Source organism: Ascaphus truei, chromosome 2 (genome assembly GCF_040206685.1).
Source record: "Ascaphus truei isolate aAscTru1 chromosome 2, aAscTru1.hap1, whole genome shotgun sequence".
NCBI lineage: Eukaryota > Metazoa > Chordata > Amphibia > Anura > Ascaphidae > Ascaphus > Ascaphus truei.
This window is the reverse complement of record NC_134484.1, coordinates 102,829,483-102,856,869: the sequence shown is the minus strand read 5'-3', so window position 1 is coordinate 102,856,869 and position 27,387 is coordinate 102,829,483. Positions and strand designations below refer to the sequence as shown.

The following is a 27,387-nucleotide window of genomic DNA, read 5'->3' as shown; positions in this document are numbered from 1 at the left end:
GGAAGCAGGGGATCCCGAGGCTGAAATCAATACAGATCAGTTTAGGAGACCCCCTGCTCCCGCACACTAATATTAAAAATGACATTAAAGCAGCTTCATTACCTTAGCGGATAGCCGCTAAGGCAATTAAGGGGTTGAGGCACAATAGCAGCTTTATTGAGGGCAGAGGGGGTGAGTGAAGTGGGTACTTTGCCCTTCACTCATCCCCTCTGCCCCCAATAAAGATTACAATATGTACTAAACACCAATACACAACCCACCCACCCCCTATGCCCAACATAAAAACAGATTTTATATTTTTATACACAAAATTTATACCAGAGGCCGGCGGGGTGCCTGGGTGGTCCCCTCCGGTGTCTAGGGGCCCCAACATGGTCCCCGCGAGTGTCCGAGGGCCCCAATAGGGTTCCTGGGGGTTCCCTGTAGGTGTCTGGGGGCCCTCGGGTGGTCCCTGCAGTACCAATCCTGTATCCAAAAATAAAAATTGACATACATTGCAATAAATACACCGCCCCCTCCCAACACAAACAGTACAGATATGGATAATAGCTCATTGACCAGCATTAAATCTAACATTAGCCAGGCAGCAGAAATAAAGTAAATAAACTTTTCTACTTATCCCTGCCATCATGAAGGGTGTCCTCATCAGTATAATACATAGCCATGTCCTCCGATGCCAGCTAGAATACATACAAAAATACAATCTAATGGACTCTAACCCCTTAATCATTTTAGCAGTTAATAACCACTATAGTAATTCCACCCTACCCCGCTACCCACACGGGAGGCCTTTCCACCCACCCCAGACCCATTATACCCATTCTGTACCCATTGATTGGCTTAGTGGTATACCCATATAATATGAGCATGATAAGCCACTACAGCAGTCAATGGTCAGTCTAATAAAAATACATGTAGTCCCACAATACACAAAAATAAAACATACACAGGCACCTAAACACCACAATTAAATAAATAAAAGCATTAGCCAGCAAATTAAATTAATCAAAGCAATAACCAACAAAACAATGAATCAATTTTAAATACCGTAGTAATCAACAAAGCAATTAATTAATAAAACAACTAGCCAACACATCAATTCAAACAAGGAGCCAATAAAATAATGAATTAATTAATGAATTAAAAACGCTAATTAATCAAAAAAAATACATAAAAACAAGCCATCCAAATTACAAACTATCTAATCCAAACAATCAAGATAAATGGAAAAAATAACACTCAATAGAAAACAAGCATTTTCCTAAAAATGCATTGGCTATCACTGTATTTATCTGTACCCTAAACGGACACAGATTAATATATTAGCAGTCAATGGGCAATGAAAAACATTAAAATAACAAAATACAATAAAAAAACCTGTAAACAAAAATAACATACATTCAATATTTTACTTACCTTTAGAAGTGTTGGCCGTCCGAATCCAGGGGTACCAGGAAGCTCTCATACCGCGACATCAAACTCAATCCAACGCAATCCGCCTTGAAGATCCGGAACAGGTAACAAAATTCTTCTCTCTTTAATCTTCTACAGTATAACCTTCTTCATTCTTCATCTGTCATTATTTCTTGATTTTCTGTAATCTTCTATCTTCATCTGTTAATCCACAAAGCCCCATGTAAAATTCACAACACGATGTTGTCACGCCGGCTTCTTAAGGTAAAATGAGGCGTCAAGGCCTTAAATATGACAGCGTATGCGCGAAGGTGAGGTGGATGGACATGTGAGACTTGAGCTCCGTCCCCCGCCAATTTAAATGAGTAAAAATATCCACATTAAAGCCTACAAAACAACCCAAAAATACCCCAGAACAAGCACTAAGTGTGCAGTGATGGCTCCGCAAAGCTCCAAGAGAAAAAACGGGAGAGATATGAGGAAATATCTGAGTAGAGCCAACTCGCAAAGCACAGGGGCAGAAATGGTGCCGAATTCGACGGCAGGATCTGACTCCGACCGGGAAGAGGACATGGCAGATGGTCCCGAACAACTACCGGTCCGACGATCTGATTTCGACCGTTTATACAATGACATAATAACCCTCCTGCACTCAGAGATTCAGGCACTTCCGAAAGAGGTACAGCATGTGGGAGAAAGGACGGGGGAATTAGAAGATAAGATGACGGCCGCGGCTAAGACAATAAAGAAAGCAGAGAAAAGAACATCTCACATCCAAACGCAAATCTCAGAATTGGCCGACCAACAAGAAGATGCGGAGAACAGGGATCGCCGTACACTGGCGACACACTTTATTCGAGCTTGGCTAGTCCCACGAATTCGGGTATACCCGGGTGTATTGAGGTTTGTGACTGTTTTCTGCCCGAGTGCATTGAGTTATTTTCCAAGCAGGGATTGAAGCATTTTATTCCCGCTGGCTGCAATACTGCACAGTATATATATATAAACTGCATTACAATTCATGAATTTATGCCATCTGGTAGACACGCAAAGCATTGCAGCCTATTAAATCCTAATCATTATCATTTAACAGATCAGCCGCCCATCAGCCAGGCATGAACCCAGGCTGGGAAGGCAAATGCAACGGGGCTTGTCAGAGGTGAGGAGCGGCGCATTCCAGGTATCTGCCAGGTACATACCGGGTATTTGCTCGAATAAAGTGTGTCGGTGCAGTAATAACGTCAGGATCCTTGGCATCCCTGAAGAGACCACTGACGTGGAAGGGTTCGTCTCCCACTGGCTGACTTCACTGCTCCCCGAATTACCGACGGAAGAGCTCATGATGGACCGCTGTCACCGGGCCCTTAGAAGCCGGCCGGCTGCTATGGAGCAACCGCAGGACGTCATAGAGCGGCTGCATTACTTTCAGACCAGAGACGCAGTGTTTCAAAAAACAAAGACGGAGGGGGCCTGTCGCTTTGAGGATACCACACTACAGATATTTCAGGACTTATCCCCAGTCACTTTGGCTAGAAGAAGAAAGCTTCAGCCTATCACAAAGACCCTGCGGGAGAGAGCGATCCGCCACAGATGGACCTTCCCGTTTGGGTTAATGGTCATCAGGAATGGAAGGGCATTCTCCATTAAAGAGATTGAGGAAGGTGAAGCGTTTCTCCACAAACTGGGCGTGAAGGAGGGACCAGCGGTGAGCCCACGAAGAGCACAAGAGCCAGAGGAGGATTGGCAAAAAGTTGGCAGGCTGAGGGAACAGAGAGGCAGCGGCCGAGGCAGAAGACTGAGATGAGAGGAGCAGAGCAATATGTGGACCGCCTGTTTAGTTCTTGTTCAATTTTGTTTCAGTTGTTCCCGGTTGGTTTAATAAAGCACACATTAACAATACCCTGAACTCCCAAAAGTCTGTCCTCACAAATGTTGTAAACCTGGAAAACAGATGATGCAAAGCTATATCATAAAGCATTCTTACCTGGCCGAGGGTCACAAGATGGTGGTGGAACGCATAATAACCAAGATGGCGCAGTGGTAAGATAAGGACTCCACGACAAGACAGCGGAAGGGGCGGCAGCAGGAGCGGGAAGATCGAGCGGGAAAACACCCTCCCTCACAGGCAGCTGGCTGAAAAATGGCAGCAGCCGGATACACGTCACCGGAAGTGGGCAGACGCCATCTTGGAGGGGGCAATGCTAGAGATAGACGGGACGGCGCATTAAGATGACGGAGCTCCCCCGAGGTCTTGCGAGACCTAGAGACCAGTACAAGATGGCAGAGAGAAGGGGCCCAAGCGTAAAGCGGAGGAAAATGAGAGGCCCGCAGTAGGATCGAGTGGTGGAGGGGAGGGGAGGGGGGAAAAGGGGAATAAGGAGAGGTGGAGAGATAAGTAAAGATAGATAAAGATAGGACCTATGCCAGAGCGGGGACGGTAGTACGGTGGAGTGAAGGAAACAGACAGAAGTGAAAAGGTCATGAAGGAGGTAAAAACAGGAAATCAGAGTCATGTTTAGGAGAGGCTAGCAGCAAAGTCGGGCGGCTGGTTCGCCATAGTGTAATTGGTTGTAGGAAAGAAGGCAAGGTGAAGGGTTTGCTAGGTCATTTACGAAGGGAGTCAGGGAGGTTAACACCGGGATATCTAAGAAGGGTAGTGGAGTTAGGAGAGTTGAGTTATTCATATTAAGATTACTATTTGGGTTATAGGTAGGGCCCCCAATTTAGTTGGAGGAGGGGGGGCTCGATTTCAGTATAAGAGATGTTGTTACTTAAGACCACGTTAGGTGGCGGGGGAGGGACGATTGGGTCTGACCCTGCCTTCAACATGGGTCTCTACATGAGCACCAGGGGACCATCCCCTGGATCACTGATGAAAGTCCTCACTGGGCCAGCCAATTTGGGCTACAGTGACGGGAGGAAGACCATCCTGGATTGCCCCCAGACTGAACGCCCAGGAGAGGCAGAGAAGGTGATGGGGGGAGGCGGGGCGGCCCCTCCTAGCCACCTGGTGCTCTCTAAATGTTCTTATATGTTATATTGTAATGTGCAGGTTCAGCAGGGAGAGATGGAGCACTACTGGAAAAAATTGCTGGAGAGTGTGTTCCCAATAAAAATGAAGTTTATTGGATCAGAGCATGATAATAAGGATGAGCCCTAGGGCCCCCACCAACGCGTTTCGAGCTTCCGCTCTTTCTCAAGGTGATAACATTCTGATCAAATCTCTTACCTTATAAAGGTTCATTTTCCCGCCTTTCCTCACCCCTAACCCGTCGCTTGGTTGCGTCACGAGCAGCGCGCCGTGTGTATAGGGCGCGCCACGAGTGGCGCCCATCGCGCAGGGTAGAGCGGTGACGTCAGCGCGTCTATGAACATCAACAACAACTTTATTATTATTTCTAACGAACATTGCAAAAAACTTTAAAATAACTTTATTAACACTAAGCAATGAACAGTACATACAATATTCATTACGAATGAAGTGTACATTTGAATTATGTTAAAAACAAAGATAATCAATGTATTTAAAAAAATGTTTAAAAGAAAAGACAATCATGGATGTTAGAGTTTAGGATACATATGTATGACTCTGTACACGGACCCAGAGGATATAAATTAGAACATGCAGCCATTTGTGTATATGGTAATGTAAATATATGGAAGTTCACTAGGTTAACCTTATTTGTGAACTTATCCATCCCACATTTCACAGTATCCCTATTCAGTCTAAGTACGGGAACAGAGTCATATAATCAGATGTTTATGATCCATATTATTGTAGAATCATTAGATGTGTGGACCGAAAACTTATTTTGGCATATAATAATTTGATCAGAGTGTTATCACCTTGAGAAAGAGCGGTAGCTCGAAACGCGTTGGTGGGGGCCCTAGGGCTCATCCTTATTATCATGCTCTGATCCAATAAACCTCATTTTTATTGGGAACACACTCTCCAGCAATTTTTTCCAGTAGTGCTCCATCTCTCCCTGCTGAACCTGTCTACTTCTCTGGAGAACCGGCAGCACACACCTATGAAGAACCCACTGAAGACCCATCTGCAAAAAGTGAGTGAATTTACTCCAGCTAACACCACAGGAATCCTTTTCAATGTTACAGACCAGACACAAGCAAGTGTGAGTATTCATCATTACAAAGGTGTTACTCTTCTGGTATATTGATCAAATAGATGTGATGTTTCAGAATATAGATGGTCCATTATAGTGTGGGATATCTCTGGGAATGGATTGATTTCTTTATTATATTGTTACAACCTATATTGGTCAGGTCTATGTTAGAGCACCATACAGCTTTGTTTTGCTCTTATATTGTAATGTGTCAATGTTCCCCTATTGTGTCCCGCTCTGTATCTCCCCCACACAGTCCAGGAGCAAAGAGTACAGGAGGATCGACTCGGCTGAGAGGTCCTCACACAGAGCTTATCCACGTGCCAGGAGCAACTACGGCAGAGTGAAGGTTCGGGTCTCCACAAATGGGTAGGGACATCATAATAATTTCCCACAACGTAAAGGGATTAAAATGCCCCCAGAAGAGGAGAGTAGCCATGATTGACTATAAAACGTATGATCCAGATATCATCTTGATTCAAGAGACACACTTCTCCAAAACTAGTTCACCAAAGTACATAGACTACAGGTACAAGAGCTGGTTCTCAGCCTCAGCTAACAAAAAACAGAGAGCAGTGGCAATTCTAGTCTACAACGTTAAGATCATAAAAAAAGACAAAAATGGTCGATTCCTATTCATAGTAGGCGACATACGTGGCCAGCCCATTACGTTGGCAAATATCTATGCCCCTAGTGAGCAAGCAGAAGCATTCCTAGACAAACTCTTCTTGTCCCTTGGCAAAATAGCTCAGGGCTGTATGGTGGTGGGAGGCGACTTCAACCAGACGTTAGACCCGACAAGGGACAGGGGTACCCCAGGAGGTCAGAAGCGAACGAACGTAAGATCATTCTGGTCTAGAGGACTTAGGGCTAACAATTTAATTGATATATGGAGGGAACAACACCAACAAGAGAGTGGATTCACCTTCTACTCCCACCCACATGACAGATATAGTAGGATAGACTACCTCTTTGTGTCTAGCAGAATGGTTTCACAGATCTCCCATACGGGAATCCATGATATTTCATGGTCAGATCATGCACCTATTGAACTGTGATGCACTGATTTCAGGCTAGACAGGCCAGGAGCGAATTGGAAACTAAACTAATTATTGATAAAAATCCCCGAGATTGAACAGAAAGTAGGGGATAGAATTAGAGACTACTTTAAGGAGAACGTCGGCACTGTGATTTCACAGGCCACCCTATGGGAAGCCCATAAGGCAACTCTGAGAGGAGAGCTCATAGGGATAGCGAGAAGGACAAAAAAATCAAAATATTACAGTCAGAATTGACCGTCCTGTCGGCCCCTCACAAAGAGAACAAAAAAGCATTGACTCTCACGACGTTGCTTGACACCAAAACTAAACTAAATTTGTTGCTGTCCTCCCGGGCTGAGAAGGAGTTGTCATGGTCCAAGCGGAAATTTTTTGAAAAAGCGAACAAGCCAGATACCCCACTTGCCAATAAACTTAGAAATAGAGACCAAAACTTTCATATTCAGGTGATTCTGACAAAAAGAGAAGTCCTCACTTCTGACCCCAAATTAATTGTAGAAGAATCCAAAGCTTACTATGAGACCGTATATGACGGGGCGAAGGTTTCCCAGAACGGGACCACGCGCACTCAATGAAAGACATTTTTAAAAGAGGCTAGATTACCTAGACTGAGCAGAGAGGAGAGGGACGCACTACAGGCAGACTTCACACTTGAGGATCTCCTGGAGGTAATGAAAACACTGAAGTCATCCAAAGCCCCTGGCCCGGATGGCTTCTCCAACATATACTATAACATTTTTCGAAATTTACTAGCTCCTCATTTATTAAAGCTATTCCTTTAATAAATTTCTATTCCTTTTTGGAGGGTGCCCCCATCCCTGGCCCGATGCTTCAGGCGTTTATCTCAGTGATACACAAACAAGGGAAGGACCCAGCAGATTGTAAAAGTTACAGACCCATCTCTCTGATTAATTCGGATACTAAAATTTTCTCCAAATTATTGGTTAACCGTCTCAACCAGGTGATGCCAAAGCTGGTCCATCCTGATCAAGTGGGGTTTATATGCGGCAGACAAGGGCCAGATAACACCAGATGTATAATAGATTTAATTGATTTGGCCAAAAAGAAAAACATCCCGTCTATGGTAGTTAGCCTGGACGTAGAGAAAGCATTCGACAGAATCCACTGGCCCTACTTGAGAGAGACGCTTGGGGAGTTTGGCCTGGGTGGGAGAATGATGGGCACCATTCTAACTCTATATAAAGGACCGATGGCGAAGGTCAGGCACCAGGGCTTCCCATCGGAGGAATTCCTGATAAAGAGTGGCACCAGCCAGGGTTGCCCCCTGTCTCCTCTCCTTTTTGCACTATGCATCGAGCCCCTAGCAGCACATATCCGCCTTAGCCCCAATGTAGCAGGAATCCAAGTTGGAGCACAGTCACACAACGTGGCCCTGTATGCTGATGATGTTATATTAACACTATCACAGCCCCTCACCTCTCTGCCAAATATCTTCAGTATTTTAGGGGAATTTAATAAGATATCGAGTTTCAAAATTAACCAAGCTGAGTCAGAAGCTCTAAACATAAACCTTCCTAAAGTTACCAAAAAACTAATTGCAGTAAATTTTAACTTTAAATGGCAAACATCCCATATAAAATACCCAGGGGTTAACATTACAAAAGACTATAGCTCCCTCTACAAAGCAAATTACCCCAGGCTAATAAGGACCCTGAAGGAGGATCTCAGGCGATGGTCAGGTTACGGAATATACTGGATCGGAAGGATCCACTGTATAAAAATTAATCTCCTACCTAAAATCCTATACCTGTTCCAGACCCTCCCGGTGCAAGTAATCAGGGATGACATCCTTTGTCTACAATCCTCGTTGGTGAAATTTGTCTGGGGTAATAAAACTCCACGCATCAAATCTAGCACACTAATTAGGCCCACAGTGAGAGGAGGACTGGCGGTACCTTGCTTGTTGTCGTATTTCAAAGCGGCCCAATTATCGCAAATTACTCAGTGGCACACGCACCGAAGCCTAAGGCGATGGGTAGAACTGGAAAAAGAGTGCTGCTGTGGAGTTACAGGACTTAATCTGGCTTCCAATAAAGGTATACAAGACCATTTGAGTCCCGCTATCTGCAGTGAACAGTTTGTTGGCGGAATGGGAGGGCAGCAAGTACAGGTATGCCCTATCAAGGCAACACTCCTTAATGACCCCGTTTGTGGGTAACCCTGACTTCGCTCCGGGCATGCAGAGCAAAAACCTAGAGATTTGGAAGCAGAAAGGCCTCACAAGGCTACTACACCGGGAGGGCAGAATTTCAATAAAATCGTTTGGAACATATACAGACCAGCGCCCAAAAAGAATCCAAAGTCCCTAATAGAGTCCAAACAGATGGAAGGGAAGATAATCCAAATGCTCCAATCACTGTAAAATCTCCAATCCGGGGGTCCGTAACATAGGGACAGAAACAAAGAAAAATAATAGTGTAATACGTAATGTTAAAATGGGACAAACAACATGAAACACTTAACAGAAGACAAACATAAAACAATCAAGCTGAAAGAAAAATAACTATTTAATAAAAAAACGGAGCCTGTTGCAGCGGGTCATGAAGGGGTTAAAACCCAAAACCCTACTTACAGCAGGACTGGAATAACAAGCATGTGTAACCAAGTGGGGCAGACGCCTGCAGCAGTGGGGGTCCTCAGGGGCTCCCTGTGTAGTATCTTTCCTTCTAGCTTCAAAACACACTCCAAGATGGCTGCCGAGTAAGGGAACTCCACACTCCTGCTTGCCAGCACTGCAGCTTCAATGATGCTGCTTCCTGCTTCACTTGACTGACACTTCTCACAACCAGTGTAACTCCAAGGCACCGTGACCTTTGACCCTACGCGTTTCATGACTGACGTCACTTCCTCAGGGGATGGTTCAGTGAAGGTGAAGTCCCATTATATACACTTCACTTATCACTGATTGGATAGAAATATCTAATACCAATTAAGTTTAAAACTTCAGCTCTAGACAATACACTAGACTAAGACTACCAAATACACACATACAGACCTACAAACATATTAAAAATGAAGATGAATTCACATCAAAGACTGCATAGATAGCAGTAACAAAATATTAATGCAATAATAATAATCCTAATATAATAATCTATAAATAATAAAATAATTAATTATATTAAAATAACAAACTCATAGTTGTAATCATTCCTACAATTAAACATAAAAATGATAATAACAATCATACAGAAAAAAGGAAACCAGGGAAATATAATGTGATTAAAAAGTGCAAAACTATACACTATATTAAGAGACCCTATATTATTTGATAAGAAAGACCCCTAGATCAAAGTCTAGATTTAATCCATTTGGAGAGAGGGTTTTAAACTCATAAATCCAGAAAGCTTCACGCCTGCTAATCTGGTTGAATTTATCACCCCCCCTCCAATTGGTAGCAGCAATTTCAATTGCTTGACAGCAAAGACCAGTCGGGTCCTTGTTGTGGCAATTCAAAAAATGGTTTGATACACTGTGGGTTATTAGACCCTTTTTAATATTGTACACATGCTCGTATATCCTTTGGAAGGACCTACCTGTGCGTCCCACATACTGTAAGCCACAGGGACAGGTCAGCAAATAGATTACATAAGATGTATGACAATTAATAAAGGATTTTATTTGATAAATTTTCAAAGTGACATTGGACTTGAACATAGTACCTGGTTTACCATACTTACATGCTGTGCATCTTGTACATGTGAAAAAGCCATTAACTGCATGAGACGAATGAGACTTCTTTTTAGACAGTAGGCAACTAGGTGCTACTAAAGATTTAAGGTTGGTGGCTTTAGTAAAAATGTTCTACAGAAAAAACAGCTCAATGAATCACAGTTGGGGACTCACAATTTCTCAATAGAATAACAGCAGTGGATATGAACGTGTTGCATGGAAGGCTTGCTCAATATGAAGTATCAGGTTTCAGCAGGATAAGCCCTCAATGAAAAAGATGACACACTTAGTGCAACATTGCATGTTCAGTGTATATATATATTTAAAGGCAATAGGTATTGCACTTACATTCTGCACTATGTGCATAGACACATAAAAATAATGATGCTCAGCTCTTGTGTTCACCGCCAGCCCCGCTACCGATATCGCGTCACGTCACTTCCGGTTAGCCCGTCACGGCACTTCCGGTTGCGATCGATCGCAGAATTGAAACCAACGGGTCAGTGGGGTGCTGGATACACTCATAGACGGCTGCAGTTCAAATCTACGCGTTTCGCTTGCTTCCAAGCTTCGTCAGGAACTCCTCATTTTATAATTAATGCACCTCTATTAGAAGCGCCTCACAAACCCTTTTTTGCACCATGGGACTTATATCTGGTATCTATAGAGAGGTGGTCTGTCCTGCAGATGACGTAGACATCAAACTTAGCTATAGGACCAAGTGGGAGGTAGACCTAGGAGAGACTATAGAAGACGAGGACTGGGACTCTATTGTTATAGCCGCGGCAAAAAGTTTGATATGCACCACATTGAAGGAGAATGCATATAAGGTCCTGATGAGGTGGTACCTCACCCCAATGACATTGGCTAAGTTTGTCAAAGATTACCCCCCGTTGTGTACAAAGCAATGTGGGGAACAGTCAGACTTGTTGCACATGCTGTGGAGTTGCACCAAAGTGCTCCCAATATGTGAAGACATTAGGAATTGGCTTCAGAGAATTCTCGGTCTCACGGTCCCTTTGGACCCTTGGTTGTTTCTGCTAGGCAGACGCACTAAGGGGTTAAACAGATCGGAGCACAAATTAATTGCACATTTTGCAACAGCCCTACGGTGCGAAATCGTAGCATTATGGAAGCAACCCGACTTATCCAACATCCCTAAAATCAGGAATAGAATTTGGTATGTATGCCGGATGGAGCAGTTAACTAGTCTGGTTAATGACACCGGCACAAATGTCTTAAAAACCTGGGCCCCATGGTTGGCCCAAACGGATATCCCCAGGGTGGATGCCACCAATATACTGCTTTGATAAATACAAATGCATTCTCCATTGATGTGCTGGCTCTGACATTAAGTAAACGGGACAGTTAGGGCAGACGAGAGGTATAGGACGACCGGGCTTAAGTCTACAGTCATAGGTGGTGACCTTCTCCAAACGTTCAAGAGCTAAGCGGATAAGAAAGGAAGAAAGGAGACATCCAGGACTGCTCATCCCCCCCCCCCATCCCCCCTCCCTTTTCCCCTCCCAGTGTCTTGGTCTATGTTCTCATGAGTCATTTGGTCTTCCCTATTGGTCTAGATGTTTCAGTCTGCAAAATTTGATGTGTTATGGATACGGATTTGTAAGATAATGTGTTGTTAGAATATTATCAGCCTGTAACATGCACTCAATAAAAACTATTTTGTTGAAAAAAAATATGGCTTGTGACATCACATTTTTAGGTCAGATGGTAGAGCTCCAATCTTATTGGACGCTGTATCATGTGCCCACCTCTTTTTTTTTGTGTGAAGGATGTGACGTCATCTCCAAGGGAGGTACGTCACATCCTTCAAACCACATGGTCTTATCACATGGTATTATAGCCAATGGGATTGAATACAATCCCATTGGTTGCTGTTCCATGTGATAGGTTACATTAGTTCAAAAGGCTGTGACATCATCCGTTAAAGTCATGTCACATCCTTTTGAATTTAGGTAACTAAGGCAACAGCCGTCTGGGCTGTTGGAGCAGGACCGCATGAGATCTACTCTCAGACTACAGGTTTTGCTTTACCAATTGTGACAAACACAAGGTGTAGGCAGGAGGCACTTAGATATTAACCTTCAGCGGTTTACTCATATCACTGTTATAATATTTCACACACTGTCACTTTAAGAAACAAAAATAAATCATATAAAGAAATCCTATCCCATTCAGGGATCTAACTACACAGCAGAATCAGCCTCTCTAACTGCTGCTGGGACAACTAACCTGGTTCCCCAGCTTAAAACAATGCCCTCTCATTTAGGGTCACCAGACACAGCATACAGTCTTTAGACACAGCAATAAACATTTGTTTGGCTTATCTGTTTGTGGTGGGGAACTCGGTCCCAAGTGTCCAGGCAAATCTTCTGGTACTGCGATACTTGAAGGGGGTGTCCTGCCCAAACTGGATGCAGGGGAGCAGCGATACCCCCAGCCTCCAGGCTCTAAGAAGAGAGACTGAAAAGCAACCATCTCTGCTCTAAATACCTGTTCTAGTGATTTGGAGAGCAGGTGAGGGACACATTGTAAACTGTGGTTTGGATTTTCCATCCACCAGCTTGAGTTATTGGAAGCTGTGGAATGGATTATTTTGCACTATTCCTGCACTTTCTGACCTAAAACCGGGCAGAAAGCTGCCTAATATCCTTGGACTATGTCACACAATATACATTAAGGACGTTTTTCAAAATCTCTTACCATAAACTGTAGCCTGTTGAACCTTAGAGAGTGACTGTCAGCAAGTGACTATTGCGATCTTCTTAGCATTATCAGCAGATACTGATCATTAATCTATTATATTTCATAAATTAATGTGTCTTCAGTTTTCAGGTCCTTCTTCCATATGGGTGTGTCAGGTGTTTAATGCATAAGGTAGCATACACGCTTGTTGACATTCATTAGTATGTAATACAGTTTGCTTTCACCTGGTCTCATTAGTCTTGGATCTTTTCACTTGTTTTTATACTGGGAGGATTAAGTTGTGAGGGAGTTGGGAAGTACCGTAGTCCCACTTTGTGGAGACTATGGAAATGGGTCTATAGAACGGGTACATAATCTCAAAACGTTGCCCCCTGCTCTTGTTAGGGATTTCTTTACTCAAGCCCTCACTTTATTAGTTATATCACACCCCCCTCTTCCCTCACCACCCCTCCCCTTCCTGTTATTATCCTGCTGTTACTTGCGTTTTTGCACATTTTTATTAGATGTCCGTTTTTGCTCATCAATACACGATCAGTATTTCAAGTATAATTAATTCTCTTGTATTCATTTTGAGTGTGGGGAACACTTGGTGGGTTCTATAGTGTACTTAGGATAGATTAGGTGTCCCTTCACTGTTCCCATGCACCCATGGCATATTTACATAATTATCACATATAGTGATAATTCACAAGGTAGTGTGGTCTACACAACATACTTTCAGCCTAATAGCAATGATCTAATCTTTATATATAAATACAGTACAGTATATACATATATACTAGCAGTAGCAGCAGCCCTTGTCAATCCATCCATTGCTGGATGAAACCCTCCCCAATGATCATTCAGGTATGGTAATTATCGTAATTATATTTGTTTATGTATTGTATTTAAAATGTACTGATTATGCTGATAGATGTACTTTTTGTTTATTTTTTATATGCACGGTACTTTCCAAGCGTGCACACGCATTTTTAGGCTTTAACCACGCTTATCCTGTTAACTATTTGTTTATCCTATTTCATATCTTATAAGTAAATAAGTTAATATTTTATATAGTAAGACACAATGCTATCTATATTCCTACGCCAAGCAAAGTTTATACGGTGATATATAATTCTAAAAGTTAGAGTTAGATTACATGCCTAAATATTAGTTCACCATTTTCCTTATACCAACTGTGAACAGACAGCAGAAAAGACATGCATGTGAAGAGTGCAGTAGAAGTATAGATGTACAAAGAAACATTAGAAATTAAATACAGTTATATGTTTGTAACATGGCTGGCCCAGATTGCCTCTCTGCCTCTCCCCTCTGCCTGTAAGTCGTTTGTAGCTACAGGCTGTGACAGGCAATTCTGTGGGCTTTTGACCCCATCATTCTGACTCCCTAAGTGACAGAAGTGGTGGTGACATAGGAATCTGCGTGCAGCCTATCATGGGGCAGATCCTGTGCCCTCCCCTTCTGAGTTTCGGGGAGGAAGTGCAAATTTGTAGTGAGTCTGCATCCACCCCTCCTAGGGAGTGGAAGTGTGTGCTATCTCCTCCCGGCTGGGAGGGAGATAGGCCAGTCAGTCCCTCATAGGCTGGCTGGCCAAAGAAAGATCTGATGCCTCTATTAGAAGAACGCCAGCACCATCCAGAGGCATGGCATCCTCTGTAAACCCTGCATCAGGTGTGAGAACATCTGCAGTGACTGCAACAATAAAGCCCCTGTTTTATATACCCCTGCCTGAGTTCTCAGTCTATTAGGCAGGAGGGGAAAGAAGTCTGTTCCAGTGGTAGACTGTCTCTGGCTATCCTGGAGCCACTGGAGCTGGAGGCGCTGTAACTAGTAAAAGAACACCAAGATCATCAAAAGCCTGTCCTTTTCCCCCACTACATCACAGACACTCAGCTCTCCTGGACCCTCACAGGTACAGTATGCCAGCACAACAACAGCAGTAGCCAAAGCAGTATCTTCCAGAGTGGGGGGTGGGGGGAGGGGGGGGTACATGTGTTACATGTTATTAGTACACAGTGGTATAAAAATGCTTTACAAACAAATTATTGTATTACAATTGTACCTTGTTAAGTGGCGGAATTCCCATTAGGCCCGATAGGCCCGGGCCTAAGGCAGCAACATTTTGGGCCAGCAGAATTTGGAGGCGACATGCGCAACCAGCGCTGAAAGAAGATGGCAGCACCAGGTAAGTGCATAGGCGCCATTTCTTAAAATCCACCACTGCTTGTGTTATCACTACCTTTGCATTTACAAACCCACATAATCTTTCCTTTTTATACAGCATACATATAATGTAAACCCAGTGGTGGAAGTGATGGGGACCATTCATTTTTTTCTTTGTACGCGCATAGTATGATAACTTTTTTATTTTCAAACTTAAAAATCCACTTCCTAATAAAAAAAGGGGGATAGCTTTCTAAAATATAACTTTTCCATGTTTAAGACCAGTAAGTGTAGATCTTTCTCTTTTTTTTTTTCCAGGCACAGTAGAACTATTTTTTAAGTCATTGTGATTGCATTTTTAAATGTAAACAATAAAACTTTGATATACTAAAACCCACCAATACCTAAAACCAGACACAGTGGCCTAGATTCATCAATGTTCGATAAGGGGAAAATGCGTTATTAATGAACATTTTTATCATGCTTGTTGCATAGTTTATCACGCTTTATCATCATTGTTGCTTCGCTAAAAGTAACACATTGTTTAATAGGTCCATTAAAAATATTGGAACCCGACAAAAATTAGATAATCGCTCTAGTTTTCTCCTTATCGTGCCAGTCTGCATGTTCCGATCTTGATTGGAAAATTATTACCGGCAGAAATAGTGCAATGTTTTCATCGCCTACAAATGCAGCCAGATCTACTGTCCCCGTGACCGTTGCGGGTGCGAGATTACAGTCGTGTGAGCACTTTGCTGCTCGGCTGAGGCTCGTTCGCGACTTTGCTACGGTTAGTCGGCATAATTATTTGTGTGGTTATTTATGTTATTGCAGTTCAGTGTATGTGTCTGGCAGGTGGCGCACTGAATATCGTAATCCATGATACTCAGGAGCCGTATGGGAGCCACAAATTGAAATAAATGCTTGGGATTTACACTTGGTGTTTTGCGGCACCAAGAACATTAAGTCTTGCTACATTTGTAGAATTCATTTATTACATACAGTACTATAATGCTGTTGTACAGTATCTGTGCCCTTACATGTCAGGATCATGTGTTACAATGTAGAAATGTCTCGCTTTAAACACTGCCTTTCTTTGTTGACCTTTGTTTTCCCCAGAAGTACTGTACTACTGCAGTATCACACTTTACTCAAAACACTATGCATTAAGCAAATTTGTGTCAGTCCCGTTGAAAATGGCACATAAATGTGAGACCAGACCAGCCTACAGTTATGCTTAATTAATATATTCTGCCATTCAAGATAGTACAGATAAGAGGTTAACCCTCTCTGAGATCTATCAGTATATAGCTATAAAGTACCCATTCTAGAACAAAAACAAAAAAAGACTGGAAGAATTGTATTTGATATAACTTAATTTATTTATTTATTTATTTATTTATAAAATATTTTACCAGGAAGTAGTACATTGAGAGTTACCTCTCGTTTTCAAGTATGTCCTGGGCACAGAGTTAAGACAAATAATACATGGTTACAAATACAGTTACATAAGTGAACAGGGTATACATTATATACAAGACATTGCATGCACAGTTAAAGAAAATATATGTTATGGGCGAATGAAACAGTTACAGACCAGATTAAAATGTGAGACAGCCTTAGATTTGAAAGAACATAAACTGGTGGTTGTTCCAGTTTTGGGGTGCACGGTAAGAGAAGGACAAACGGCCGGATACTTTGTTGAGCCTTGGGACCATGAACAGTCTTTTGGAGTCTGATCTCAGGTGATAGGTGCTGCATGTGGTAGAGGTGAGGAGCTTGTTCAGGTAGCTGGGTAGCTTGCCCATAAAGAATTTAAAGGCAAGACAGGAAAAGTGAACTTTGCGCCTAGACTCTAGTGATGACCAATCTAGTTCTTTGAGCATTAATGATTAATTTATTAGAATAGCGTGCCCCAGCATCAGCGACGAGTACTGGTCACTACACACATCAAGGATGGATATGTTCTATAATGGCAACTTTCGAAGGAGAAAAAGATTGAATAGACTTTTCCAAACTGATCGCTCCGATCTGCTTCCACCGAGTACCTACCCCCACCCTAGTTCCTGCCCGAATACCATTACCAGTACAGAACAACCAACTCCAAAAATGAGATGAACCTACTTAAAAATTACATGATCGAGTTGAACAACTGCGGACCGCATACCCCTTTAATAAACTCATACCATTTCTACAATGGGTTGCTGCCACCCAATTTCTGCCTCTGCCCGTGGATAATCAATGTAAAAGAGTAAGTTTACATACAGTAGAAATGTTATTCTATAGAACAGACATGCGTCTAAAATCAAAGACCCGCATATGCGTTCCATAGAACACACAGGCACCTACATTCAAAGACACGCATGCATATCGACAGTGTACTTTCTGCATTTATGTCTTCTTGTTTATTAATAAGTAATAATCTCACAATTATTTTACAGAATTAAACTGTACAAGAGACAGCGAGAAGATGTCAATTGAAGTCTTTGGTTTTTTTTTTAATTTCCATATAACTTTTTCCTACTAACTTCTTGAAATTTCTATAAGCAAACAAAAACTCCTGCGGTGAAATACTAGTAGTTAAGGTTCCACTTGATTTTTCATCCATTCATTCATGTGAGGACAACCCCATTGCCCTCCTCTTAAATTTAAAGACACGCATATGCGTTCCATAGAAACGCATGTGCATAGTGTCAGGATCCGTGTTGCGCGTCCGTGTCCGTCACATACCCCAACCCGCGATCGAATGTCCCACTGCTTCCGCCTTCTGTGACACTCCTCCTCCTCCTGTAGCCTGCTGCTTATCCTCCTTGCAGTAGCCTTCGTGCCATCCTACCCCTGTCCTCCTTACGAAGTCCCTTTCTATGCTAAAAGCATCCCCGCTCCATGTTCCTGTTTCCTATGCTTAAGTGCCTCCGTTTCAGCTTCCTCCTTTCTACGCTGGAGCGGCCTCACTCCAAGTTCCTGTTTCCTACGCTGAAGCAGCTCCGCTCCATGTTCCTGTTTCCTATACTGGAGCGGCTCCGCCCAAGTTCCTGTTTTCTACGCTGTAGCGCCACACACCTACCTTCCCGTTGCCGACCCTCGTTTGCATCCTCGACCACCGCTCCTGTGCCGCCTGCCTTGACCCCAGCCTGAACAACGTTAACGCTGCTTTCTCCAACCCTGACCCGGCTATGTCTGACCATGGAATCCGCACTCCGAACCTGACTCCGTGGCCTAAGGTCGGTGTATATACCTCCCCTCCTCAGCCCCACGGTGCGGTCCCGATGTGGCGAGCACGATCATGACAGGCAGATACTTTATCCTATATTTGTACTTACAGTATATTGATCCAGAGGAAGGCAAAAAAAAAAACAAGTGATATATCATCTAATGATATCTCATAAGCGACAAAAATAAATTCCTCATGGCTTCAAAAATTGGCAATCAAATTACTCAACAGACGACAGAGTTGTGTTTTGTCAATCAAATTACTCCCATGATCAACATCCTTCGATGTTTACTTATTTGCAATATCCCTGTATACATTTCCTTTCTAAAAAGATGTTCAATATTTTTTTGAAGATATCTATTGTATCTGCCATCACAGCTTCTATGGGTAATGGATTCCACATTATAACAGTCCTTACTGTAAATAATCGTTTCCTTTGTTGTTGGTGAAATTTCCTTTCTTCCAACTTTAAGGGATGACTTGTGTCGTTTGTACTGCCCTTGGGATGAATAGTTCTTTTGAAAGCGCCTTGTATTGTCCCTGAATATATTTGCATATAGCTATCATATCCCGTCTTAGACGCCTTTTTTCTCATGTAAACAAATATAATTTAGCAAGCCTCTCCTCATAAATCAGATCATCTATTCCCCTCATTAATTTGGTGGCTCTTCTCTGCACCTTTTCTAGTTCCATAATGTCTTTGTTATGGAGTGGTGTCCTAAACTGTACTCCATATTCAAGGTGTGGTATTGCTTAATAGAGGGGCATAATAATGTTCACTTCCCTTCCATCCATGCCCAGTTTAATGCAAGATAATATCTTGTTTGCCTTTGCAGCTATTGCATGATTTTGGGCACTTTTGCTAAGCCTGCTGTCTACATCCACTCCTATATCCTTCAGGCCCTCATTCTCTCCCGTCGTGATTACTGTAACCTCCTGCTGTCCGGCCTTCCTGCCTCTCACCTGTCTCCCCTACAATCTATCCTAAACGCTGCTGCCAGAATCACTCTACTCTTTCTTAGATCTGTCTCAGCATCTCCCCTCATGAAATCCCTCTCCTGGCTTCCGATCAAATCCCGCATCTCACATTCCATTCTTCTCCTCACTTTTAAAGCTTTACACCCTTCAGCCCCTCCTTACATCTCTGCCCTAATTTCTCGTTATGCACCATCCAGACTCTTGCGTTCTTCTCAAGGATGTCTTCTTTTTACCCCCTTTGTATCTAAAGCCCTCTCCCGCCTTAAACCTTTTTCACTGACTGCCCCACACCTCTGGAATGCCCTTCCCCTCAGTACCCGACTTGCACCCTCTCTATCCACCTTTAAGACCCACCTTAAGACACACTTGCTTAATGAAGCATATGAATAGCACTGTGGATATTCTGAACACATGATACATAAGCTTGGCCCCTTGCAGACGCACTTACCAGAACTCCCTCCTACTGTCTCTGTACGTTCTCCCTACCTACCAATTAGACTGTAGGCTCCTCAGGGCAGGGACTCCTCTTCCTTAATGTTACTTTTATGTCTAAAGCACTTATTCCCATGATCTGTTATTTATATTATCTGTTATTTATTTGATTACCCCATGTATTATTACTGTGAAGCGCTATGTACATTAATGGCGCTATATAAATAAAGACATACAATACAATACACTATCAAGGATTCTCCTAACTTATCCCTATTTTATTTGTAAGTTGCCTGTTTATTCTTGTTTCCCAAATGCATAACCTTACAATACCTGTATTAAACCTCATCTGCCATTTACCTACCCAAGTTTTCAGTCTTTCCAAGTCCTTCTGGAGAGAAATTACACCCTGCTCTGATTCTACTGCCTTACATAATTTAGTGTCATCAGCAAAAATTGAGACTTCGCTCTCTATGCCGACCTCAAGGTCATTAATAAACAAGTTAAAAAGCAGGGGTCCCAGTACCGATCTTTGAGGTACTTCCCTCACAACTTTAGCCCAACCTGAAAAAGTTCAATTTATGACAACTCTCTGTTGTCTATCCTTCAACCCGTTTTCAATCCATGTGCAAATATTTGTCCAATTTGTTTTATTTTGTACAATTAACTCTTGTGTTGCGTCTTATCGGGTAGTATATGCTTCCCTCCATTTTAGATGATGTCACTTCAGAAAAAAGAATGGAAGCCATCACATGGTATACCCACCAATCGGATTGGTAGATATACCATGTGATGTCTTTCCTTTTTTGGAGTACTGTGATGTCATCAACAAGGGAGGGAAGATAGCCAATCAGGTAGCATGCCTTCCTCCATTTTTGTTGATGCCACATAACTCCAAAAAAGGAAAGGCATCACATGGTATATCTATCAAACCGATTGGTGGGTATAGCATGTGATGGCTTCCATCTTGATTTTTGCAGAAGTGACGTCATCTTAAAAGGAGGGAAGCATATACTTGATTGGCTGGCATCCCTCCCTCTTTGATGCCATCACATCCTTAAAAAAATGGAAGCTGTCACATGGTACACCAACCAATCGGATTGTGGGTGTACCATTTGACACTCAAATGTGACATCATAGGCCTTATATAAGGCCTGTACCATCTCCTTTGAGCCCAAGAAGCCGTCGGGGCAACATTTCCGGGCCCCTTTGGATTATAAAGAAGAAAAGAAAGAAGAAAAGAAAAAAAGGAAGAAAATAACTTATTAGAGACTTCTCTTCAGAGGACCATGGACTGCTTTGCATCAGGCTGTTGAGCATTACATTGTCGGTCAACAGTTGGTGCCAGAGTAGGACTCGCAGGTGAATCTCGGCAATGGTAAGAAATACATTGGTTGTATTTTAATTAATTGTGTATTTTATTTTATGTTGCCTATTGACTGCCAAAGTGATTATCTATGCCCCTTTCTGGGTATAGATCAGCACAGTGATACGCAATGCATTTTTTGGCTTATGTTTGTTTTTATTTCATTGTAATGTATTGTATTTTTGGTAATTTTTTTTGTAGGTTGCCCATTCATTGACATTACGGCAATCCATGCCCTTATTGTGGGCATGGTTTACCACAGTCACAATCAATAGCTTTATTATCAAATGCCTATTTTTATTGAAATGTCAGGTGTTTTATTTCGTGACTCTTATTTTTAGCTTTCCTATTCATTGCCATTGTTGCAATCCATGCTCATAAAGATACCATCTCTCAGATGAGTCCCAGTGCTATAAAAACCCAAAACCCTCCTTCCCACATCCCTTTCTTAGCAATGCATTAACTTCCCTAATCTCCTACTGTCTCCATATTAACTCTGTTTTACCGGAGTTTGGTGATTCTCAGCCAGTACCTCTTCCTAAATGCTTCTATATAATACCAGATACAGTACCTCTAACTAAAATCAGAGATAGTACAGTAATTCCTACTTTATTAATAGCACTTTAACCAATGTAGACATATCATACAGTATATAGCTTGTACATGTATAGTTTGCTATTTTAATATCACCAAAAGTAGAACTCTACTGTATGTGTTAGCAGACATAGAATAAATTACCTTTCATGTCAAAGTGATATAACGCAATAACTTTTTTGAGGTTTTAATAAATATGGCGGGGATGTAATTTTACCTGCATTTAATCTTCACTAATCTAAATAGTATTCCCTGCAGCTATTCAGCTGGGTCCGTGGTCTAAAATATAATTACAAAAATTAGATTTTAGTTTTATTTGACAACAGAAGTGTTTTATGGTGACCTATCTCCAAATGTTCCTATTTGTAATTAAAATACAGTGATCAGCAGTAAGGATTTTGAAGCTGTTTTAGTAGTTCCGCTATTCTGCTTAACATGTGGCACCCGTAATAATTAAAATGATACTAACACATGCACAATTTTATGGCCCTTATGGTGCAGCCCATTATGCCAAATAAGGTCCTCTGTTTTCACAGCATACTGCACATGGACTCATTACACCCACTTTTCTTTCCTGTCTTCACACTAACAACTGTTAAAGTGAATCAACACACAAAACGCACTCTAACAGCTCAGTGTTTATGATATGTGTGCTGTTAGTCAGTGAACAGGAAAATCTAAACATTTACTGTTTATGTAAAGAATAGCTTTGTTGTTAGTGAATTGCTTAGGTCTGCTTACTTTATGATCTCTATCACAAAGGCAATGATGGGTTTCAATTACATCTAAATTTTCTACTTTGTTTAGCTTTGCAGGTTACTGCAGAAAAATCTCAGAACCTTTAGGGATCCTCAGAGCTGCTGTTGTGTGGCAAATTTCTCCTATATTTACATACACGTTTTTTTTTAGAGTGTTCTACAGCAGTGGTGCTCAACTTGCTTCACCTTCAGCACAGGTGGCTTAATCAGTGGCTCGAGTCAAAGACTGAGCCATTGATTGAGCCACCTATGCTGAAGCAGGGATATCCTGAAAACCTGATCTGTTGGGAGGTCTTGCTGACCTCAGCTGAGCACCACTCTTCTACTGTATTTTGTCAGGACAGGTGCTCACTTGCCTTTTCGTGACACTAGTTCACAATGTGTGGTGGAAGATAAAAATGTTAAATTTGTGTTTCCAGTTGCTTTTCATATACTGTATATCTGATAATCCTACAAGAATCTAATTATTATAAATATGTGGCATGGTATCATGAATCATTTTGTAATTAAAGAGCTGGTCTAAGGCCTCCTAAACTCATTTTACAGTCATCAGTTCCGAATAGCTTTCAGTCTCTTTGGTCTGGGACAGATTCCAACTTAAGTCTCATAGGTGGAACTCCAATGAATCGGGCTAAATTTATCCTCTGCATTTTTTATGATAGTTTGTTGTGAACAGTATTTAAAACTTAAAATGAAAAAATTATAGACTCGCATTTAAACATGATAATGAACATCAACATTAAAATATGGACTGAGTAAAGAGTACAGAGTGTAATCTCCAAACAAATACAACTATTGATGTGGTTGCTGTCAAATTTATGTATCATTTTATTTATACAGCGCCAACAGTGTATGCAGCGCTTACATTTTGTACATTTACTGTACAAGTTAAATAAATTCTATAAAATGGAGATAAGAGCAACAGGTAAATGATAACATAAATTAAAGGGAGACTCTGCCCTGAAGAGCTTACAATCTAAGGGTATACAGTATATTATTGCGTTTATTAAAAGTCCGGGATGTCAAGTGCATCTGTGGTGGGCATAGATCATTTAATGAGATACTTCTTGTAAGAGGGGAATTTTCTGCTGGGTTTTAAAATGGAAAGAAGGTGCTTGATGAATTGCATTCCATAGAAAAAGAAAAAATGAGGGGAAAATGTTTAAAAGGGCTGTTAAGGTGAAAGGTGCAAAGATGAGACATCCGCAGGTCGAGCATAAGAGGTCAGCGTGGGTGTAACTAGAGACGTGGGTGGAATTATATGGAGGTGCAGAGGATTGCGGAGCATTAAAAGAAAGAAGGAAAAATGTGCACTTTATCTGGAGATTAATAGGAAGCAAGCAGAGACATTTCAGGCAGTCAGAACAGATGATCTGAGAAGCAGTATTTTAAATAAATTGAGGGAAAGAGTTGTGATGCAGGGACACTAGATAAAAGAATGTTGCAATCAGTATGGGAGAGAATGAGGGCAATGTCGTGGGGGATGAAACTGCAAGATTTCATAACAGAGTTTTTGAGAGGGAAAAAAAATAGTCTGGAGACAAATGAAAGGCCTAGGCTACTGTACATACTTGCAAAACTTAATGTATAGAAGTATTATTGACTGTAATGGAGAAGGGAACAATGAGGCCTGGTTGTGGAGGGAGTATGAGGAACTTTGCCTTAGACTTATTAATCCTTTCAGTGCCAAAGGGTGCTGCCACCTCTGTGGCCACGCCTCTCTGGCACTAGCGGTAATGTGATCTTACTTCCGTGACATCAACATAAGGGGTTCACCAACAGCCTTGTAGTTCACCAACAAAAAGGTAGAGGAGGAGTTGGCTAAATAGATGATGAAGGAGCAGTAAGAATGATAGGAGGAAAACCAGGAGAATGTGCAGGAGCTGAGGGTGCTCAGCAATATATAAAGCAGGAGAGAGGTCAAGTAGAATGAGAATAGAGTAGTGTTCTTGGGTTTTGGTAAAATGGAGGTCATTAGCTACTTTGGTGAGTGCGGTTTAATTTGAAATGCCACTAAAGTAGCACTAAGCAAGTTGACAGAGTGTTTAGATTATGAATCATGGTAACTGTGTTCAGAACATGCTATGAAGAAGTTTGGGAATTGCATTGAGACAGAATGTATTTACAAATGAACGCAGAATAAGCTAAGATGTTAATCGTATTCCAGGACTGAAAAAGAACAGTTTTGCAGAATTCCTAAACTCCATTTATTTATTTCCATAACTTAATGTACTGTATAATCATTTGAGTTTTATTCCATTGAGAAAATAGTTCATAGAAACATATTATAAATGGGCTGGTTAGCAGATCTGCAGAGGAGACAAGGCAAAAAAAAAAAAAAACAGCACCAAATTCTTCAAAGAAAAAAAATCCAATTAAAAGCAATGTGATTTTTTTTATTCTTTGATAATTTGGTGCTATATATTGCACAGGGTTTGGAGCTCAGAAACATTGATTTAAACACCTCAAACTCAAACTGCCCTCTTTCCCATACTGTATTAGGTTGTGTTGCAGCAACTTTTAAATGCAAGAAGAATGGCTATGAGTGGTGATGAGGGAGCACAGAGACAAAATCTGCATTTTGAACATCTGAGAAGTTGATATTTATGATCCCTGTTCTTTGATTGAAGTGAACAAATTTTGACCAGCATTAGTATTCACTAAACCGTGATCAAAAACACGTAATCCACTTTGTTTGTTTCTTACACCAAATGAATTAAATTAGATGCCATTAGGAGAATTAGCGGTTTGTATTTTTGTTTCAAGAGTGGTAGTATTTGAAGTTTTCTGCGGTAAGTTCATTACTCGTATTTTGTCCAGAATTAGTGAAGCGTGCTGAAAATTGCTAATGACAGATGTTTCTCCACTCTGTCACACTTCTTGTATCATTTGATTTGGAAAGCAACATACGGTGTTCTGCTCTATCAGTATGTCACAGACTGTCTGCAAACAGCTGGTCATAACTCAGTTCAGTGAAAACCATTACTTTCCAATGAAGTGCTGGACACCCTCCAAATTGCATTTTGGCATGGCCTGGGCTGCATAATGCACAAAGTTCTTCTGTTCTGAGGTTACCTAAGGAAGATTTCTTTCACTCTGGTTGTTGATTGTGTTTTAGGAATAAAGCTCTTTCTAAACAGTTGATGTGAGCAGCATAGGGGAACAGAAATATTCTCTGGGAGTGTGCTGCAAGCAAAAAGGGCAGGGACATAATTTCCATTGTGCTGCAGGATAAATAGGGCATTAGGGTGAAGGCACGCAAAAGGATATCAGGTTAAAAACTTTCCATAACACAGTTGATCCACTGCAGTCACAATCAGGATATTCCATCTACTCATAACACCCACAATTCAACTGTGTCAATCCTTTACAAATGTTCTAGTTTTATAACATTACAATTAAAAGATGCTTTACTGTATATACTCTCTCAAAAATGTCTGAAATATTTTTGAGAGAGTATATACAGTAAAGCATCTTTTAATTGTAATGCTGCAAAACTAGAACATTTGTAAAGGAGAGACACCGTTGAATTGTTGTTAGTGAGTCTCTCGATCAAAAAACAAGACCAGCCAACACTTCCGCTCCCTACCCCCCACCCCCTCGCTCCCGGTGTTACTTTATTCATATTATTTGATGTGTTATTATGGTTGATCTCAGAGAACAAACACTAACTATGGAATGTTATGTACTATGTGTGTAAATACAAATGTAAGTTAAAAAAAAAAAATTAGCTGAAATATGTGTAATTCCCATTCTGCTTCCTCATGATACTGCCTGTTACATTCAAGCAAATTTCCAGTAATTCGTTTTCAGAAGACTATTAGAATGATCTTCCTGTTACAGTATATAGATAATAATAACTTTATTTATAAATAATAAATAATAATAACTTTATTTATATAGCGCATTCCTCCAAATTGGACTCATAGCACTTCGCAGTTACAAAAAAAGGTGTGTGTGTGTGTGTGGCGAGCACGCGCATTTTAAGGGAAACTTCTTTGTGTTTTGTCACTGAAATTGTAATGTATTTACATGTATTGTACAGTGTATCTCTTTCTATTGGCCCCCACAATAGCATCAGTGTCAAGGTAGGTATTCCCTTCTCTCTGTGTTTACTTTCATGTCTGAAACTCCTTCTCCATTATTTATGCCTAATTTGTTTCTGCGATTCTACTATTGGGTTAGAGCTATATATGTACATTTCAGAACGGGAACCCCGGTTATGTTTAACTTATTATACGGAAGACTAACTGAGAATAGCTCATTCTTTTCACTCAGATAAAGGTTACCATATCCGAATTGAAGACAACAAATAATTAAGAGGTTTCCCTGTTTCTCTTTTGCGTAAAAATAAAAAGTTGATTGTCTTTTATTCTCTGCTTTCAGTTGTCCTGCACTTTCCCCCAATGTGTGTACTTCAATATTAACCTAAAATAAGAACAGATTTCAAGAGGTATGTACAGTGCAAGGCTTGCAGTCTCCAGCCGAGTGAGTCAAGGGACCTGGGCCCTCTGTCGGTTAAACAGGTTGCTGAAAGTCCAAAATATATATAAGACCCGCTCCAATCCAGTATTATAACAAAGTCTAGAAAACTCTTTTAGGTAGGCACAGTAATAAGGTTCTAGTAACTATCTCAAAAAGAACTATTATAACAACCTAGAGAAAAAAATTAGACATGGAATTGAAAACTTTAGATAAAATAATGTAATCATATACAGTATGTATCCATGAAAATATAGATAATTTAGCCAAACTAAAATACCAAAATAATTATATATAGGGTGTCCACACTAAAAGAAGATCACTTGGCCTCCTCTTCAAGCAACTGAGGATCATGGCCTTTTTACATCATGCTGCTGAGGATCAT

At 41.3% G+C, this 27,387-nt stretch overlaps 1 long non-coding RNA gene across 1 annotated transcript in view; it reads left to right on the top strand.

Moving 5' to 3' along the window:
• Nucleotides 1-1,426: 1,426 nt before the first annotated feature.
• The window catches only part of LOC142488548 (uncharacterized), a 52,180-nt gene continuing 26,219 nt past the window's right edge, over nucleotides 1,427-27,387 (top strand). Inside the window, exons 1-2 of the long non-coding RNA XR_012799483.1 lie at nucleotides 1,427-1,517; nucleotides 5,794-5,906. This is a non-coding gene — a long non-coding RNA (uncharacterized LOC142488548). The remainder of the gene's footprint in view (nucleotides 1,518-5,793; nucleotides 5,907-27,387) is intronic.